The following is a 17,983-nucleotide window of genomic DNA, read 5'->3' as shown; positions in this document are numbered from 1 at the left end:
CTTTCCAGTATTTTTCTTTAATTCCAGTTATGCCATTTGGGATATAAATTTTTGTAAGCAAACAAAATAAATTATTTAAAAAAGCAACTTTTTCTTTGATCTAGTATTATATGAAAAAAGACAGGCCCTGACCGGGTGGCTCAGTTAACTGGAGCTCCATTTGGTACACGAAAAGGTTGTGGGTTCGATTCCTGATCAGGACACATACCCAGGTTGCAGGTTCAATCCCCAGTCAGGGCATGTGTGGGAGGCCGCCGCTCAATGTTTCTCTCTCACATTGACGTTTCTCTCTCTCTCCTTTCCTCTCTAAAACTAACTTGAAAAAAGAAAGAAAAAAGGCAGCAAAAACAGATGATTCCTAAGAACATGTAAGACACATATACTTCTTGAGAAGTCCCCCCCCTTTTTTTTCTTAAGAGAGCCTTTTTTTTTTCTAACCTAGGTTTATTCTGGATTTAAAATCACTATGTAGCTACGGATATTAATCTATGATAAAACTCGCTGTTCTGAACCACCGAAGGGGAGAAACTGCAACCCAGTACAGCAGAGAGGAACGTGCAGTTCCTTCTGTTATGGACATGCTAGATAAGCACATACTCTCCAATGTGCCAGTCAGTAAACACCTGAGACATAACAGAAAAATGAGAATACGCTTAAAATTTCATCAACAGTACACTGAAAGCGACAGTTAACATAATTAAATTGTCATATTCCCCCAAATGAAAAGTCACTTTAAAGCTTTTCCCATTAATTTCCCGTGTATATTATTTACTGTGTTAAATATTATCCTCTTTGCTAAAATATCAGTCGGTATCTTGTACTATACTGTCCTCACAAGAGAGTCTTCACAAAAAAGAATACAGGAACTGCCTACTTTGTTAGAAGCATAGAAAATGACAGCACCATTCTAAGTACCACAGATGTCTGGGCCATAAAGCCTCCTACAACTAAAACATAAAAGAAAGAAAGAAAACACAAGAAGGAGGTATACCAGGCTTTGGAAGTGAATGCAATACAAATGCATCCTAATTTTGAAAATATCCATGTAAGGATGAACTGGAAAGCCCTCATTTACTTTCAACGCCAGACCTTTCTCAACCATTTAAGTCCAGTAACACAGTAGTGGCAGTCAGGAGTTATCTATTTGTAGACAAGACATATGTACACAAAAGAGATAAGTATGCACGCAGAGGAAACCAGATCAAATATAAAGACAGACAATACAACTATATAAAACTGCACACTATTTATATTTACCTACTTTCCTCCACATTGGGGTGGGAATGAGGAGATGAACAATCCTATACATGCTCATCTTTTTTCTTCTTTAAAAAAGAAACCTTTGAGAAGATATACAAATAGCCAATAAGCACATGAAAAGATACTCAAAATCATTAGTCATAAGGAAAATGCAAATCAAAATCACCATGAGATACCATATCCATTAGCATGGCTATTGCCAAAAATGGGAAAAGGAGAAATGCTGGTGAGGATGTAGAGAAATTGGAACCCTCATGCTAGTGGAAATGTCAATGGCAGAGCCTCCATGGAAAAATTTGGTTGTCCCTCAAAATGTTAAACATAGAATTACCATAAAATCCATCTATTGCACTCCTAGGTGTATAACCAAAAGAAGTGAAAGCAGCCCCCGCTGGGTGGCTCAGCTGGTTGGAGCATTGTCCTGTACACCAAAAAGGTTGTGGGTTTGGTCCCTGGCTGGGGCAGTTAGATATGAGATGCAACCAATGGATGTCTGTCTGTCTCCCCGCCCCCCTTCTTCTAAGAAATCAATAGCATATCCTCAGGTGAGGATTAAAAAAAGAAGAAGAAAAAGAATCGGGTAGCCAACTCGGGGAAAGAACACTATAAGGAGGAGACATATAAGTTGAAAGTTGAAAGATAAGGGGTCATTCACCTATTCATTCAGCAAATATCTACTGAGCATCAACTATGTGTCAGGTAGTATATTCTAGGCCAGGGGTGGGCAAACTTTTTGACTCGAGGGCCACAATGGGTTCTTAAACTGGACCGGAGGGCCGGAACAAAAGCATGGATGGAGTGTTTGTGTGAACTAATATAAATTCAAAGTAAACATCATTACATAAAAGGGTACTACGGTCTTTTTTTTTTTCAGTTTTATTCATTTCAAATGGGCCGGATCCGGCCCTCGGGCCGTAGTTTGCCCACGGCTGTTCTACGCAGTGGAGATGCAGTGTAAACAACAAAACAATTTCTATTTCCATGGAACTTACTTAAATTTTTATAAAAGTGAAGACAATAGGAGTGAGTCTCTACTACTTGTTCATGTTTTTGATTTAAAAAAATTAATTCCTACCTGTGTCAGAGGGGTATTAACTTGGGTTGATTCACTAGGGCCAAACAGTTTGATTCCAAGTCTGATGATGATTTCTAAGAACAAGCCAGCAAGGTAACATATGACAAAGGTCTGTAGACTGTATATATAGGTGGAGAATGTATCCTATTCACTTTTGTACCCCCCACAACCTAGTATAAATAAATGACATACAACAGACACTCAATAAACACTGGAATGAATTGTGATTTCCAAAAGCAGTCAATATAAAGCTGGCAAAATGCCAGGCACTCTGAGCAACCAGTGCTAAAATATATTACCAGTGGACTATATTCCTTCTCTAAATCTACTCTGAAAAATCTAATCTGGAGAATTACACGGTACCTGAATGTTCAACTATAAAAATAATATTCTGTTCTAATCAGGAGTGGTAATTAAGAAACCCTCGCATAGTTAATGTATCTCAGAAGTGCACTAAAAGTATATGTCTGTGCATACATACACATAGCAGATTTATCTTATTATTTTAGTTTGGCATTAACATGGGCAGTCAAGAACAGAGGACCACACCTAGCTGTCAATCCCTGAACACAGCAGTCCCCCCTTAAACGTAGTTTTGCTTTTCACGGTTTGTTACCCACAGTCAACCGTGATCTGAAAATAGTAAATGGAAAATTTCAGAAACAAATAGTTCATAGGTTTTAAATTTCACACCGTTTTGAGTAACATGATGAAATCTCCCATAATCCTGCTTCATCCAGCCTGGGAACGAATTCTTCCCTTTGTACAGCATGTCCACATTGTATATGCTTCCCATTCGTTACTTAGTAGCCACCTCTGTTACCAGATTGACTGCCTTGGTACCGCAATCCCTGTGTTCAAATACACTTCTTTTACTTAATAATGGCCCCACAGCACAATACAGCAATGCTGGCAATTGGGATATGCCAAAGAGAAGTCATAAATTGCTTCCTTTAAGTGGAAAAGTTTGAGAGATCACATTCACATACCTTTCTTTTTTTATTACATCAGACGGATAATGTGCCAAAGTTGTACATCTCACACAAAAGCATGAACACCCAATCATCACGCTTATGAACTACAAAAAGATCGCATTCACATAACTTTTATCACAGTATACTGTTATAATTATTCTATTTTGTTATTAGTTACTGTTGTTAATCTCTTATTGAGCCTAATTTACAAATTAAATGTTATCATAGGTATATATGAATAGGAAAAAACACAAGTCTATGCAGGGTTTGGTACTATTTGCAGTTTCAGGCATTATACATTAACTAGCAACTGGAGGAAGAGACGGTTCAGAGAGCTGGAATGCAGAAGAAACTAACTTAGCATAAATATTCCATATAGCATTGCATCCTCTTATAATATTCTCATTAAAGCACTGTAATATAAATTAAGCAAATTTAAAACATGGCTTCACTATGTTTCCCAAGCTCCATTATATGTCCAAGAGAAAAACTGTACAAGAACATCATTTTGGTTCTGTAAACAAACCCTTAGCCACTTAAATCCCTATCTATACTAATAAAAGGATAATATGCTAATTAGGGCAGATGTCTTCCGGACATCATTCCAGACGTCCATCAGGACAAAGCTGCAGCTGCTGCCCAAGGCTCAGGCAAGCCGAGGATGGTGGCTGCCGATGCCAGGGTGGCCCGAGGCTCAGGCAAGCTGCGGATGGTGGCTGCTGCTGTGAGGGCCCGAGGCTCAGGCAAGCTGTGGTGGCTGCAGGGCCAAGGCTCAGGCAACTGCGGCAGCTGGCAGTGGCAGCAACAGAGGTGTGATGGGGGCGTTACCTTGCCCTGATCGGCCGCTTGCCTCCCCAGAGGGAGGCCAGACTAAGCCATTAGTAGGACATACTCTGAGGTCTCCTGGACTGTGAGAGGGGGCAGGCTGGGCTGAGGGACGCCACCCCCCGCCCCCTGCCAAGTGCACGAATTTTTGTGCACCAGGCCTCTAGTTATAGAAATAAGCATACCCTCTCTCCCTAAAGATGCCCACGGCCTAATTCCTGGAACCTGTGAATATGGAGATGGACTGAAGATCCTTAATGACCTGACATGAAAATAGGAAGACTATCCTGGACCATCCAGGTGGGCCCAATGCAATCAGTGTCCTTAAAGTGAAAGAGGGAGGAAAAAAGAGATGTGGCTGCCGAGGAAAGACAGCGAGATGCAATGCTGCTGACCAGTGAAGTTTGTAAATGTGACTGACTTCACCTATTCCAGGTCAGGCTCTTAGGGTCTGCAAAGGTGACAAGTTAATCTTATAAATTAATTCTTTAAAGGTGGGGAAAGGGGCCGTGAACCCCAGAATGTGGGCGGCCTCTAGCAGCTGGGCAGAACGAGGAAATGGATTCTCCCCTACGGCATCCAGAAGGGAGCGCAGCCCTGCGGACACTGAGTTTAGCCCAGTGATCCGGTGTCAGCCTTCTAACCTTCAAAACTGTAAGGTAATATATTTCTTAGCTTAAGCCAAAAAAAAAAAAAAAAAAAGAAATAAGCATAAAGGACAGAAGAAGAATCGGGACTGAGGAGAGAGGAAGAGAGTGCTGCTCTCATGCTTGGTGACCAGAGCCTCTGTCTGGGCATAGGGTTCTGAGAACCAGTGGGTGATCCATTGCAGGAGAGACTTAGAGTTTGGGGAGAAGTCTAGGGACAAGTGAAATCTATTCGGCTATAACAGATTCTAGGCAGGAAGAAATAAAGATTTATTTTTTATGTTTCCTACCATCTCTCAAACTTCTCCATTCTCAGTTGGTACCTTCCCCTGTATGAAAATCTAGTTACTGACCAGTGAAGTTTGTAAATGTGACTGACTTCACCTATTCCAGGTCAGGCTCTTAGGGCCTGCAAAGGTGACAAGTTAATCTTATAAATTAATTCTATCAGCTAGAAAAAGATTAGTCTATCTCACTAAGTAAACACCCTCTTGAAGTGACTCATATATTCCACAGCTCCAGAACAAATTTCTAATTAAAGGGTGTATGTGGTAGAACACTAAAACATGCCTAAATATAAACTCAGATCTATTGGTAAGTAGCTATGGAATCTTTGACCCTCGTTCAGTTTCTCCAACTGTGTATTTCAGGGGGTTGGCTAGAATGATATTTAAGGTTTATTCTAATGCTAATATTTTCTATTTAGAATTACTTTTAAATTAGTAAATACATGTTTTATTTGATGGGAAAATGAGGTTTGAAATGTAGAAGGAAAAACAACTCTCAAGGAATGGAAAAAGTTATTTTAGTATTAAAGAGTTTACTTTCCATTGCAGCCCTTTGGCAAACATTACTAATTCTGAGCTTTACGCTCCCCCCCCCACCCTGCCCCCACCGCCCCTTAGATATTATACTGGTTTTCTATAGCTGCCATAACAAATAACCACACACTTAATGGCCTAAATAATACATATTTAATGTCTTACACTTCTGGAGGTCAGAAGTCAGAAATGGACCTCACTGGGCTAAGAGCAAGGTGAGGCCCTGAGAGAATCTATTTCCTTACCTTTCCCAGATTCCAGAGGCCACCCAGATTCCTCATGGCCCTATTTCTCCATTTTCAAAGCCAGCAATATTGCATCTCACTGATCATTCTTTTGCAGTCACATCTCCCGCTGAACACAGCTGGGAAAGTTCCTTTAGTTTTTAAAGAATCAGTGTGATGACAGCCCAGACTCCAAGATGGCGTCAGTAGTACCAGTGGAGAAGAAACTCACAGATGTCAAATTAGGGGAGCTACCAAGCTGATATTGATGTGGGATTTCACCCCTAACAACATTGCTGGAGAGTTTCAGGAGCTTTTCAAAGAAGTTACTACCAATATCACAACAAGTATGTCAATGTGAAGAAAGGGAGCAACTTCCGTGTTTTTCAGCTACTGCCATTCTTATAAGGAACTCAAACATGAGGGGAACGCAAGTACCACTGAAGAGGGCCCAGTGTGGACTCCACAATGACCATGAGCTTTGCCAATGACCTCTTAATCCTTTCATATCCTAACTAACACCTAGTAAAAGATGACCTGCACTGGGGGAAAAGAGTCTCTTTGTGATTATGTCAGGCCCATCTGGGTGATTCAGGATAATCTCATCTCCAAATCTTTAACCTTAATCACAACTGCAAAGCCCTCTCTTCTCTATAATGTAACTATTAACAAATTCCAGTGATTAGGATGTAGACATCTTTAAGGAGCCATTATTCTACCTACCGTAGATACCTAGTCATCCAATCAAGGTCATAAGAATTTCTCCCAAGCCTAGAGTTCTGTTGATTTATTCCGTTTTATACTTAGGGCTCTACAACATCCTTTGTTTTTCTCTCCCTTTATTTACTTACTAGAGGCCCAATGCGAGAAATTCATGCAAGAGTAGGCCTTCCTTCCCCCGGCTGCCGGCACCAGCTTCCCTCTGGCACCCGGGACCCGGGCTTCCCTCCGGCCACCAACAAGCACCTGGGACCTGGGCTTCCCTAGCAGCCCCAGCTTCGTCCAGAAAGTCATCCGGTTTAATTAGCATATTGTGCTTTTATTATTATAGATCATCTAGTTGGATAACAGCATTCTAACCTACAATAAAATTAAATCTTACGTTTGGTACTTATCATTCTGAAAATTCCCTCAGCCTTTCAGAAAGCCCAAACTGGAACATTCATTTAGTTTCTCAATCTATAAAATTAAAAGCGTAATATGCTAATTAGACCGGATGTCCTTCTGTCCTTTCAGACAAAGCCAGAGCTGCAAGGGAAGCCCGGGCCCTGGGTGCCTGCCAGAAGCTGCTGCTGGCAGCCGGGGGAAGGAAGGCCTACTCTTGCACGAATTTCATGCATCGGGCCTCTAGTTTTGTAATAAGCTCAAATTTTAGGTAAACTTGGTATACACAATACATGTTTTCCTACCTCATCAAACTTAATCACTGGGAAAGTATTTAAAAAATTATTCTGAGTTCCTTACATAATTCCAAAATTTGAACAGCGTGTTATAAATGTTGAACATACATGAATATTTTTATAGATTTAGTGGCTTATACTTAACATAATAAACTAACATAAAGTATTCAATTTGGTAAGTTTTGACACATGTATATATATCCATAAAGCCATCACTATTAGTACGATAATGAACATATTTGTCACCCACAAATGTTTCCTGTGTCCCTTTATAATTCATCCCTCACCAGCTCACATCTCCAAGCAATAACTGATCTGCTTTCTAAATAGTTGTATTTTACAGAATTTCATATAAATGGAATCCTGTCTTTTTCCCCATGGCTCCTTTCTCTTATGGTAAATTATATTGAAAATCAAATACATTGTTGGGTGTATCAATCGTTCATTCCTTTTTACTGTTGAGTACTATTCCACTGCACGAAGACAGTGCCAAGTTTGCCTGTTGATGCACATTTTGATTATTTACCTATTGATGCATTTGTTTTTAATTTCTTTTACAAATAAAGCTGCTGTGAATATTTAGGTACAAATCTTTATGTGGTCTTATACATCTATTTATCTTGAATAAATGCCTAGGAATGAAATGGCTAAGTCACAGGGTAGATGTACATTTTGAGTCTTTAAGAAAGTACCAAACTGTTTTCCAAAGTGGTTGTACCATTGTGCATTCCCACTAGAAGTGTAGGAGTTTCCGTTGCTCCTCATCCTCACCAGCACTTGGTTCTGTAAGCCTTTTGAACCGAAGACATTCTAATATGTATGTAGTGGTATCATTGAGGTTTTAAACTGTATTTCTCTAATGACAAATGATGTTGATCATCTTTTCATGTACTCATTTGCCATCCATATAGCTTCTTTGATGAAGGGTCTATTCAAATCTTTCGCCTATTTTTTACTGGGCTGTTTTCTTTTTTCTTAAATATATTTTTATTGATTTCAGAGAGGAAGGAAGAGGGAGATATAGAAACATCAATGATGAGAGAAAATCATTGATCGGCTGCCTCCTGCATACCCAACACGGAGGATCAAGCCCGCAACTCGGGCATATGTCCTAACCAGGAATCAAACAATGACCTCCTGGTTCCTAGGTCAATGTTCAACCACTTAGCCACGCCTGCTGGGCACTAGGTGGTTTTTTTAATTACTGCATTTTCAGAATTCCTTATATATTCTGAGTAGAAATATTTGAGACTATTTTCTCCCAGTCTATGGCTTGTCCTTTTAGTCTCTAAAGATGGCTTTTGAAGACATATTCCTAATATTGATATAGCTTAATTTATTTTTTTTCTTTTGCAAATCATGTTTTTAGTGTTATAAAATATTAAATATTTTATATTTGTGACCAAAGTCACAAATATTTTCTTATAGAAATTTTACAGATTTGAGTTTTACATTTAGATCTAAGATCAATTTTGAATTAACGTTTACATATGATGCCAAGATATAGAATAAGGTATGAATTTACTGTTGCTGTTTTTTTGTATGAATATCAAATTGTTCTACCACTATTTGTTGAAAAGACCTTTTCCCACTTAATTTTTATGGCACCATACTCAAAATTAATTGACCATATTTATTTCTGGACTCTTCTGTTCCATGGATATATCTGTTTATCTTTATACCAATACCAATGTTTTGATTATTATAGATATGTTTTAGAAATCAGATATTGTTAAGTCTTCTCTGTTTTGGCTATTTCAGGTTCTTTGCATTTCCATAGAGAATTTAAAACCAGCTTGCCACTTTCTACAAATAGCCATCTGGGATTGGGATTGGGATTGTACTGAATCTGTATCTTTAGAGCAGCGGTCGCCAACCTTTCGGACCTCATGGACCACGTGGCCCGCAGACCACCGGATGGCGACCACTGCTTTAGAGAAAATTGACAATAATGAGTCTTTTAATCCTTGAACACATATCTTTTCATTTAGGTTTTCCTTAATTTCTCTGAGTAATATTTTATAGCTTCCAGTGTATAGTTCTTACACATTTTATGAAATGTATCCTTAGGTATTGAATATTTTTATTTTACTGTAAATGATATTCTTTTAAAATTTCAACTTCTGGCTGTTCATTTGCTAGTATATAAAAAGGTAATTAAGTCCTTCCACCGTGGCAGCCATTGAGCAGCAGCCATGGCTCTGCACTACCCCATGGCCATGGGCTTCAACAAGAGCCACAACATGACCAAGAACGTGAGCAAGCCGAGGCAGTCACTGCCATGGGTGCCTTACCAAGCACACCAAGTTCTGCAGGACATGATCTGAGAGGTGTGTGGCTTTGCCTCCTATGAGCAGCACACCACAGAACTGCACAAGGCCTCTTAAGGACAAGAGGGCCCTAAAATGCATCAAGCAAACAGTGGGGACACACATCTATGTCAAGGGAAAGGTAGAAGAGCTGAGCAATGTCCTTGCAATCATGAGGAAGACAGCAAGCAAGAAGGACTGAGCCCCATTCCCTGTGTAATAAAATCTGTCCACAGAAGAAAAAGGAAATACAACTGACTCTTCTATATTGATATTGTATCCTACAACTTTGCTAAGTGCACTTAATTGTTCTAGTAGCTTTCTAAAAATAATTATAGTAATCACATCATCTGTGAATAAAGAGTTTTACTTCTTCCCTTCCAATCTGGATGCTTTTTATTTATTTTTCTTATCTGACTGCACTGGCTAGAAACTCCAATACAATACTGAATAGACGTGGTGACAGGTGGACATCTTGCCTTGTTCCTGATCTTAGACAAAAGGATTCATTTTTCAACATTAAATATGATTTCAGATATTGGTTTTTCATATTCTTTATCGGGATGAGGAAGTCCCCTTCTACTTCTAATTTGTTGAAAGTTTTCATCAATAAAGAATGTTGGATTTTGTTAAATGCTTTTTCTGCACTTACTAAGTAGATTACATGCTTTTCCTTTTTCATTTTAACATGGTACATGATGTTGATTTTCAAACATTAAACCAACCTTGCATTCCTGTGACAAATCCCATGTGGTCATTGTATTTTATCCTTTTTATATGTTGCTGCAGTCAATTTGGTAAAAGTTTGTTTTAAAATTTGCAACTATGTTCATGAAGGATATTAGTCTGCAATTTTCTTTTTTTGCCATGTATTTATCTGGTTTTAGTATCAGGATAACACTAGTGTTATAGAATGAGTTTAAGAAGTATCCTCCCTCCCCCCCCCCCACCCCCCCATCAATTTTATGGAGTAATTTGTGTAAAATTGGTATTATGACTTCTTAAAATGTTTGGTAGAATTCATTAGGGAAGTCATCTGAATCCAGTGTTTTCTTTGAGAGAATTCAATTTCTTTAACAGATATAGGATTATTTAGGTTATTTGTTTCTTCTTAAATGAGCTTTGTTATTTTATGTCTTTCAAGGAATTTGCCCATTTCATCTAAGTATCAAATGCACTGGAATAAAGTAATTCATATAATTCTCTTAGCCTTTTAATAACTATTGAAACTGCAGTTTAATCAACTGCATTCATTCCTGATATTGGTAATTTGTGTCTTCTCTTTTTCCTAATCCAACAGGCTATTTAGGCTTATCAGTATTGGTCTTCTCAAAAAGCCAGCTTTTTATTTCATTGACTTTCTCTACTATTTCCTGTTTTCTATTTCAATGGTTTTGGCTTTTTAACTCATTTTTTCTGCTTACTTTGGGCTAAACTGCTGATTTTTTGTCTAGTTTCTTAAAGGTGGAAGCTGAGGACATTAATTTGCAAACTTATTTCTCTAATTTAGTACTATAAATTTTCCTCTGAGCACTTGCATTGCTATAACCCACAAATTTCATTTTGTTTTCATTTTCAATAAGTACAATAATGTATGTTCTAAATTAATCTTTGATTTTTTTTCTTTGATCCATGAGTTTCTTAAAAATGTATTAGTGTCTAAATATTTAGGGGTTTTCCAGATATGTTTCTGCAATTTTTAATTTCATTTTCTTTTGGTCAGATGACATACTTTTTATGATTTAATTTTAAATTTATTGACATTATTTTCTAGACCATAATGTGGTCCATATTAGTAAATGTTCTGTATGCAAATGAACAGAATGTATATTCTGCTGTATTGGGTAGAATGTCATGTAAATGTCAATTAGGTCAATTAGTTGATAGTGCTGCTTTAATCTAAATTACTGATTTTTTTTGTCTACTTGTTTAAATTATTGAGAGGTAAGGTATTGAAATCTCCAATTATAATTGTGGATCAATTTCTCCTTTCAGTTCTATCAGTTTCTGATTCACGTATTTTGAAGCTCTGTTATTAGGTACACAAATATTTAGAGCTTTCAATTCCACTTGATGAATTGACCGCTTTATCATTATGAAATGACTCTTTATTCCTGGTAATAATCTTCGCTCTAAAACCTAGTTTGTCTGAAATTAATATACTTATTCCAACTTTCTTAATTAGTACTAGCATGGAATGTTCTTTTCCAAACTTTTACTTTTTGCCTATTTGTAACACCTTAAAAATAAATTTATTTATGTATGTGTTTATCTACAATTGTTTTTATTTCAGAGAGAGAAGGGATAGGGAGAGAGAATAGGGAGGAAGGGGAGGAAAGGAAAGAGAGAGAGAGAGAGAGAGAAACATTGATGGGCCGCCTCTCACAATCACCCTGACCAGGGAGCCATTCCATAACCTGGGTATGTGCCCGGACTGGAAATTGAACTGGTAGCCTTTCAATGTACGGGATGACGCTCAACCCACTGAGCCACATTGGCCAGGGCAGCTTTATCTTAATATGTATAATAGGTTACTTGTAGGCAGCATAGTTGAATCTTGCTTTTGAGTCTTGCTTTTTTACCCAATCTACTAAGCTCTGCCTTTTAACTGAGTTGCTTAGACTTTTTATAGTTAATGCAATTACTGATAGAGTATAAATCTAAAATCTTGCTATTTGTTTTCTATTTGTCACATTTGTTCTTTGTTTACTTTTTCACTTTTTTTGGGATCTCTGACCTTATAGTTTTTATAAAATTGGAAATCTGGGGCCATTGCATCTTCGAAAACTCCCCCTTTTCAAAACAATTATATGTATATTAAGCAACCTGAAATTTTCTAACAGCTCATTAATGCTCTATTGATTTAAAAATATATGTTTTTATTGATTTCAGAGAGAGGAAGGGAGAGGGATAGAAACATCAACGATGAGAATCACTGATCAGTTATCCTCTACTGCGGATTGAGCCCAAAACCCAGGCATGTGCTCTGACTGGAAATTGAACCGTGACCTCTTGGTTCATGGGTTGATACTCAACCACTGAGCCACACCGGCTAGGCTCTATTCATTTTTTCCTAGTCTTCATTTCCTGTCTGAGTTTCTCTTGCATAGGTTGTATTGCTAGGACTTCAAGTTTACTGACCTTTTTTCCTGCACTAATTTGCTGTAAATCCCATGTAGTATATTTTTCATCTCACACATTGTAGTTTTCATCTCTAGATGTTCACTTTGGGTCTTTTAAATATATTTCATATCTACTTAATACTGTCAATCTTTCCTCTACTTTCTTGAACATATGGAAAATAGTCAAGCTTGGCCAGGATGGCTCAGGGGTTGCTATTTGTTTCCTATCGACCTGTGAACCAGAAGGTCACGGTTCAATTCCTGGTCAGGGCATATGCCTAGGATGCGGGCTCGATTCCCAATGTGGGGCCTGCAGGAGGCAGCCGACCAATGATTCTCTCTCATCACTCATATTTCTATCTCTCTCTCTCCCTTCCTCTCTAAAATCAATAAAAATATATATTTTAAAAAGAAAATAGTCAAACTGTTTTAATGTTTTTGTCCACTAATTCTATCATCTGTGTCATATCTGGGTCTTTTTCTATTTTTTTATTTTCCTCTTCATGGGTTGTATTTTTCCTGTGTCATTCCAAGTCTTATCTTTTGACTAGGGGCCAAATGTGAATTTTACCTTGGTGAGTGCTAAATATTTTCACATAAATCTAAATATTGTTTTGTTCCAGAATGCAGTTAAGTTACTTGGAAACAATTTGATCCACTTTGAGGCCGGTTCTTAAGCTTTGTTAGAAGGAATCAGAGCAGCCTTTGATGGGCTTCATTTGCCCCCTTGCCGAGGCAATGCCCTTCTGAGGACTCTCCCCAATATCCGGTGACTTATGAGGTTTTTTCTCTTTGGCTGGTGGGAACATAAACTCTTCTCAAACCTGAAAAAGAATCAGGGTTTGTTCCCTCTAGTTCTTTTGGGTGGTTCTTTCTCGGCTTTGGGTAGCTTCCACACAGCACATGCACTTATGAGTCCTTATCTGAAGACTTACAGGGACTTGCTGCAGACCTGTGGAGTTCTCTCCTTGTGCAGCTCTCTTCTCCAAACTGTAGCCACCTTGGCCTCCCTGGACTCCAGCTCTGTCTTCTCAACTCAAGGAGACTGAGGGACTCTGCCTGGATTCCACCTCCTGACACTGCAGCCGGGAAACTCTGCAGGCAGTGAGCGTGGATAATTGCAGGGTTCATCACTATCTTTCTGCTTTCTTGGGGATCACTGTCTTGTGTCGCCTGTTGTTCAGTATTTACAACTTCACTTTTTTTTTTCTGGGGTTTTTGTTTGTTATATGATTACAGCCAAGAGAGTAAATCCAATCTGTTATTCCATCTTGACTGGGAGCACAAGTCCATGAGTACATTTTACTTTATTTTATTTTAATATATTTTATTGACTTTTTACAGAGAGGAAGGGAGAGGGATAGAGAGTTAGAAACATCCATGAGAGAGAAACATAGATCAGCTGCCTCCTGCACACTCCCCACTGGGGATGTGCCTGAAACCAAGGTACATGCCCTTGACCGGAATCGAACCTGGGACCCTTGAGTCCGCAGGCTGACGCTCTATCCACTGAGCCAAACCGGTTAGGGCATGAGTACATTTTAAAGCCAGAAAAAGGGAGACACTGTAAAAAGACACAACTATTATGGATGGAGTTCCAAGTGGGGAAAAGCGTCTGACAAAATAAACACTGTTTAGAAAAATTTTGACAGTCTAAAATATGAAGGGTAGAGTTTTCCCATGACATTACAAAAGTCAAAGCCTGTAACTGATGACAATAAATCCCTCTCCCAAAAAGGCAAGTACATCATTTTAAAAACAACAATCAAATTATGGTTATATTCATATTTCTGGATTTATGGATAATGGCAGTATCTCCTCTTTCCTTTAATCTATATAAAAAGTATTATTTTAGCCTGGCTGGTGAGGCTCAGTGGTTGAGCGTTGAGCTATGAACCAGGAGATCATGGTTCAATTCCTGGTCAGGGCACATGCCTAGGTTGTGGGCTCGATCCCCAGTGCAGGGCATGCAGGAGGCAGCTGATCAATGATTCTCTCTCATCATTGATGTTTCTATCCCTCTCTCCCTCTCCCTTCCTCTCTGAAATCAATAAAAAAATTTTTTAAAAAATGATTATTTTAAACCTTATAAAGTTAAAATTGGTATTTTACATTTCTAAAGGTCATTAATAAATATGCCGTAATTTTTTTTTAATCTAAGTTAAAAGCTCTTTTCCCCCTTCTTTTGATTAATTCAACTGAACAATATATGCTGAAAATCATCTTAGTAGTTCTTGAACTAAGTTGGCTTGTGGCATACATGCTACAAAGTTGGCTTGTAGTTGACAACTAGTATTAATAGTCTTTAGCAGGTCTATAACATTTGCTTTTGTTTTGTAACAAATCTCAAATGAATACCTATAATATGCAAATCCTATAAAGTATTTAAATATACTGAGATTTTAACACTGCTTAAACTAGAAAGACAACCCCAAACTATTTACAACAAAGACACACTATAGTGGCACTTACAAAAAACATATGAGCCCTGGCTGCTATGGTTTACTGGTTAGAGCATCAGCCCACGTACCAAAGGGTCTGGGGTTCGATTCCCAGTCAAGGTCACATACCTCAGTTGCAGGTTCACTCCCTGGCCCCCTGTTGGGGTACATGCAGGAAGCAACCAATCAATGTATCTCTCTCACATCAATGTGTCTGTCTGTCTGTCTGTCTGTCTCTCTCTCTCCCCTCCCGCTCCCCCATCCACTCTCTAAAAAATCCATGGAAAAAATATCCTTGGGTGAGGATTAACAACAACATCAAAAAACATACGAATAGCAGTCTGTCACCAAGCCACATGACTGGCTTCTCTGTGTGCCCATTTAAACATGTTAAGCGCCATGTCAGTCACCAGTGACTGACACTATACTTTCCGTCGGAAGACAAAACAGGCTGGGCGCTTAATGTGTTAAACTTTTAACTAGCCCTAGCACCATTTGCAGGTCTCTGACCTTAAAGAGCATATGCTTTATAAGAAAACAGCAAATACGGATGCAAAAAAATTGACAGAACACAATGAGGTCAGAGAAGGCAGTAAAGAGCTCTGCTTGCATGACTTCCTTTTCCCCCTTTGAAAATCACTTTCCACCAAAGTGGCTTATGTGGCCCAGACTGCACTGTCTGGCTCTTTGCTTTCAAGCTACTCAACCATTCATTCCATTGATAATTATACAAACTAGCCAAATTTTCATCTACGGAAATTTCTGAGAAAAGTCCCAAGCTAGTGTGTGAAGGAGGGCTTTTGATGTATTGTGTGTGAGAAGGCAGAGAAGACACTGAAGGAAACTCATTGGAGAGAGAAAGAATTCAAAGAGCTGAATGTTAAATCTGAGACTGGCTCATTCTAACCATGACATTATACCCCAGCTCCTCACCTTCATGCACTCTTCCTGGAAAGTTAGGTAACTCTGGTTTTTAGCTATAGATCTAAGGGCTGCCTCCTGAATTAAAAAAATTATTCTATTAGCCAAAACATAGTTAAATTTTTAAAATTTTAAGTGTTATATATTACAGGAATTTGGGGAGGTAAAGAAAAACATTCACCATAATCCAAATATTATAATTTAGGAGTACTTTTTAAAAATAGACTTTATTTTTTACAACAACTTTGGGTTCACAGCAAAATTGAATAAAATAACCAAAAGAGCCTTGAAAAGAACAAAGCTGGGAGGTCTCACACTTCGGGGTTCCAAAACTTGCTACAGAGCTACAGTAATCAAGTCAGTGTGGTACTAGGATAAGGGTAAATACATAGACCAATGTAACAGAAATGAAAGCTGAGAAATTAATTCTTAGATTTATGGTCAACTAATATTCAAAAAAGGTGCCAAGACCATTCAATGGGGGGAAAAAGAGTCTTTTCAATAAATGATGCTGGGACAAATGGATTTCCACATGCCAAAGCTTACAAAATTGGACAACTTTCCTCACACTATATATAAAAAGTATTTCAAAATGGATCAAAGACCTCAAAAACATCAAATTCCTACAAGAAAACACAAGGGTAAATTTCATTAACCTTTAATCAGGTTAATTGTTTCTTGTGTGAAACTGAAAGCACAAGCACAGAGGAAAAAAATAGATAAATTAGACATCATGAAAATTAAAAACTTTTGTGCTTCAAAGGATACCATCAAGAAAGTGAAGAAACAACACACAAGATGGAAAAAAATTTTTGCAAATCATATATAACAGGATTATATCTAGAACATATTAAGAACTCCTACAACTCAATAAAAAGACACCCCAATTTAAAAATGAGCAAAGGGCCGAGACCGGTTTGGCTCAGTGGATAGAGCGTCGGCCTGCGGACTGAGAGGTCCCGGGTTCGATTCTGGTCAAGGGCATGTACCTGGGTTGCGGGCACATCCCCAGTGGGGAGTGTGCAGGAGGCAGCTGATCGATGTTTCTCTCTCATCGATGTTTCTAGCTCTCTATCTCTCTCCCTTCCTCTCTGTCAAAAATCAATAAAATATATTTAAAATAAAATAAAATAAAATAAAAATGAGCAAAGGTTTCAAGCAGACATTTCTCCAAAGATGATATACAAACGGCCACACATGAAAAGATGCTCAACATCATCAGTCATTAGGGAAATGGAAATCAAAGCCACCACTCCATACCCAAAAACATAACATAATAACGAGTACTAACAAAGATGTGGACAAAGTGGCATTGCTATGAGGAATATAAAATGGTGCAGCTGTGCTTTGGAAAACTTAGTCTGGCAGTTCTTCTTAAACAGTTACGATATAATCAATTCCAAGAAAAACAAATGTTCACACAAAAATTTGTACATGAGTATTCATAACAGCATTATTTATAACTAGAGGCCCGGTGCACAAATTCACGCACGGATGGTGTCCGGCCAGCCCGCCCGCCCTGATCGGGGCTGTATGATCGGGTCAGACCGGCCAGGGGGAAGGGCCGCGGGAGGTTGGCTGGCTGGCCCCACTCCTGATGGGGGGAGGGGCAATCAGGGGCAGGGCTGACCAGGGGGAGGGGCCACGGGAGGTTGGCCAGCCAGCCCCGCCTCCATCGAGCTGGTTGGCCGGCAGTAGCGCACATCAGAGTGACCAGTCATTCCAGTCGCTTGGTATATATATATATATAGCCAAGGAGTAAAAATAACCCAAATGTCCACAAATGAATGGATAAACAAAATGTAATAAATCCAAACAATGGAATGTTATTCCGCAATGAAAAGCAATGAAGTAAATATTATGCTAAATGAAAGCCAGACACAAAATGACATTTACTGTATGATTCCACTATATGAAATATCCAAAATAAGCAAATCCATAAAGACAGAAAGTGGTTGGTTGCC

The 17,983-nt window shown here is 38.6% G+C and overlaps 1 protein-coding gene and 2 pseudogenes across 3 annotated transcripts in view; 1 reads left to right on the top strand and 2 right to left on the bottom strand.

Moving 5' to 3' along the window:
* The window catches only part of FKBP5 (FKBP prolyl isomerase 5), a 111,264-nt gene that overhangs the window by 63,089 nt on the left and 30,192 nt on the right, over positions 1 to 17,983 (bottom strand). The window contains exon 1 of one of the 3 annotated variants that reach the window (XM_070418707.1): positions 1,258 to 1,339. The exons of the other annotated variants lie outside the window; for them this stretch is intronic. The gene's annotated coding sequence lies outside the window, so the exon portion shown is untranslated. Of the gene's footprint in view, positions 1 to 1,257; positions 1,340 to 17,983 lie in introns of those variants that run through there. 3 annotated transcript variants of the gene reach the window in all.
* On the bottom strand, positions 3,341 to 3,425 carry LOC139013406 (small nucleolar RNA U13; annotated as a pseudogene).
* Positions 8,901 to 9,910, top strand: LOC139012580 (large ribosomal subunit protein eL36-like; annotated as a pseudogene).

This window comes from Myotis yumanensis, unplaced genomic scaffold (genome assembly GCF_028538775.1).
Source record: "Myotis yumanensis isolate MYYU_CA2020_CCGP unplaced genomic scaffold, mMyoYum1.0.hap1 SCAF_6, whole genome shotgun sequence".
NCBI lineage: Eukaryota > Metazoa > Chordata > Mammalia > Chiroptera > Vespertilionidae > Myotis > Myotis yumanensis.
The sequence above is the reverse complement of the archived record's forward strand: the minus strand, read 5'-3'. Positions and strand labels throughout refer to the sequence as shown.